Source organism: Helianthus annuus, chromosome 12 (genome assembly GCF_002127325.2).
Source record: "Helianthus annuus cultivar XRQ/B chromosome 12, HanXRQr2.0-SUNRISE, whole genome shotgun sequence".
Taxonomy (NCBI): domain Eukaryota; kingdom Viridiplantae; phylum Streptophyta; class Magnoliopsida; order Asterales; family Asteraceae; genus Helianthus; species Helianthus annuus.
The window spans coordinates 12,958,215-12,960,838 of NC_035444.2; the positions used below are offsets into that span (position 1 = coordinate 12,958,215).

General features: G+C 48.6%; 1 long non-coding RNA gene across 1 annotated transcript; it reads right to left on the minus strand.

The window, feature by feature from the left end:
- Positions 1 to 1,852: 1,852 nt before the first annotated feature.
- On the minus strand, positions 1,853 to 2,236 carry LOC118484792. Its single transcript, XR_004874487.1, has 3 exons — positions 2,199 to 2,236; positions 1,951 to 2,115; positions 1,853 to 1,885 (listed from the first exon to the last, which is right to left on the minus strand). It is a non-coding gene; the product is annotated as an uncharacterized LOC118484792 (long non-coding RNA).
- Between the last annotated feature and the right edge of the window lie 388 nt (positions 2,237 to 2,624).

The window sequence follows — 2,624 nt, forward strand, 5'->3', positions numbered from 1 at the left end:
ATGGCCTTTTCAAAAATGGGCGATCGACGTAGTGGGACCATTCCCGGACGCACCAGGTGCAGTTAAATTTATCATAGTGGCGGTTGATTACTTCACAAAATGGGTAGAGGCGAAACCACTCGCTTCAACCACTGCTATGATAACAAGAAAGTTCATTTGGGAGCACATCATCTGCCGTTTCGGTTTACCAATGTACATTGTTACCGACAACGGCACCAACTTCGCTGCCGACGAATTCCAAAAATGGCTAGAAGAGCTGAACATCAAACACATATTCTCGTCAGTCGCACACCCGCAAGGGAACGGCCAAGTCGAGAGTATAAATAAAGGCCTAGTCAACGGAATCAAAGCACGATTGGGAACAGCCAGGCGTGGCTGGGTCGATGAACTCCCAAGCATCTTATGGGCTCACCGCACTAGCCCAAAAACAAGCAATGGGGAAACACCTTTCAGCCTCGTCTACGGGTCTGAAGCGGTGATACCCGCGGAAATGGGCCTCCCATCTCCTCGAATGTTGGCTATCGAAAAGCTAGACAACAACAGGGAACGTAGGATCGATTTGGACCTCCTAGAAGAAAGGCGCGATAACGCCGCCATCAACGAGGCCAAATACAAATCCAAACTGGAAAAGTATTACAACGCGCGAGTCCGCGTTTGTACTTTCACTCCAGGGGACTACGTCCTACGTGACAACGAGGCATCTAACGCCGAGCGCCCAGGAAAACTTGCCCCCAAGTGGGAAGGACCCTACCTCATCAGCGAGGTCTTAGGGAAGGGCGCATACAGGTTACAAACACTAGAGGGCGAACCTATCGCCAGAACATGGAACGCACAACAGCTTAGACGCTGCTATATGTAAGCTATGTTCCTACACTCTCTATGTAACCTATTGGGCCGCAGGCCATTTGCACATAAATAAATAAGCAATTTTCTACATTATTGTTTGTTACTACTATTACAAATGCGTGTTCCACTTTGCGGTATCCCAAAAACAGATTGGCAAAATCTTCATTCATGATACCCATACAAAGTGGTAACCACACACAACTATTGTAATAGGCCAGCAAAAGACAAACAGACTTGCATGTTTTATCCGGCCGGATACACAAGTTTTTGTTAAACACAATTCCTGAGCCCCAAAAAGGCAAACAATGGAATTGACGCGGACTCATACGACAAAGGTATGGAGTACACTCGACCCCATTCACAAATGGGTAGAGTTCCGGTAATACACGCTTTTACAAAGCTTAAGCAATTCTAAAAACCCTCACACGGTGAATAACAGAATTGATGCATACCCATACAACAAAAGTATGGAGTATACTTGACCCCGTTCATAAATGGGTAAAGATTACGCATACACACGTTCAGACATGCAAGAATTAAAAACACTTGTATAAACTGAACAAAGAAACTTTATATTCAAAAAATTCAAGTATCTACATGATGCTTACTGAATTTACATAAAGTTCCTACTCTATACAAGAGGAATACAAAAAAGGAGGCACACTCGCCAACCTAAACCCTATTTTGTACCGCTGGTCCCCGCGTCTCCTCCGGCACCACCAGCGGTTTCTTCCTCTTCCACATCCGGATAAAGCATCCGCAAGCGGTCGACATAGTCCGCAACCTCCAAACACTCATCCAGCTCCCCTACACAGGCAAGGGGCGTGTCATAAAAGGAGGCTACGGCCGCTTTCAGACGACCCTCGGTATCTACATCCCGGAACCCGGATGCCTGATCAGTATAACCGCCTGCGGACAGTACATTGATGTGCCCAATGCAGCGGTTAAAACCAGCCTTGAAGCCAGCATCACGCGCACGTTCCTTAACCAGGTCCAAACCTGATGAGGTCTCAGGGGCATTCATGATAGCCTCGACAATCTGCAATAAAAGATCATAAGTCTTGCGTGCTAATCCAAGCAAATGTAAAGGCAAAGGATACTTACACGCGCGATGCCGTGAGTCCGCAACCACTCACGGTCAGCTTCCAGTTGGTTAAAAGAGGACACCAAGGCATCCTTGGCCTCAGTAGCAGCGTCGGCCCGCTGCTCCGCAGCAGACACGCGGGCAGTAAGGTCCGTAACCGCGACCTCCCGCGCCTGCACCTCAGCCTGTTACAAGAACAGCAAACAGTTCACTCAATGAATATTTTCAAAACAATAAAAACGAAAGCAACAACGCTAAAGAAACGTACCTGCAGGCTTTCAACAACTTTGCCTAAACGAATGCGCTCCGCATTCAGCTCTTCCAGAGCCTTGGAAGAACGACTCTCTTTCTCCGCGGCCTCTTCAAGGGCCTTTGAGGCACGAGCCCCGGCCGCTTTGGCCTCTTCCAGCGCCTTCAGGGCCTCATCCTTTGCCTGCAGCGCTTTAGCTGATGCGGCCTCAGCCGCAGCTTTTTCATTGCCCAAGGCAACATTTGCCACCTTGGCGTTTGCTAGCTCCTGCCGAGTATGAAACAGAAGATTGTTCTGCTTAGCCCAAGATTCGTTCCACTTCTTGCGCTCGTTGGATGAAATTTCCTCCCAACGCTTACGCTCATCAGCAAGGAGTTTAGCAAGGGAACGCACCTGTTTTAGCTGGGCAGCGGCAGCCCATTCCGAAGTCTGCTTCTGCTTCTC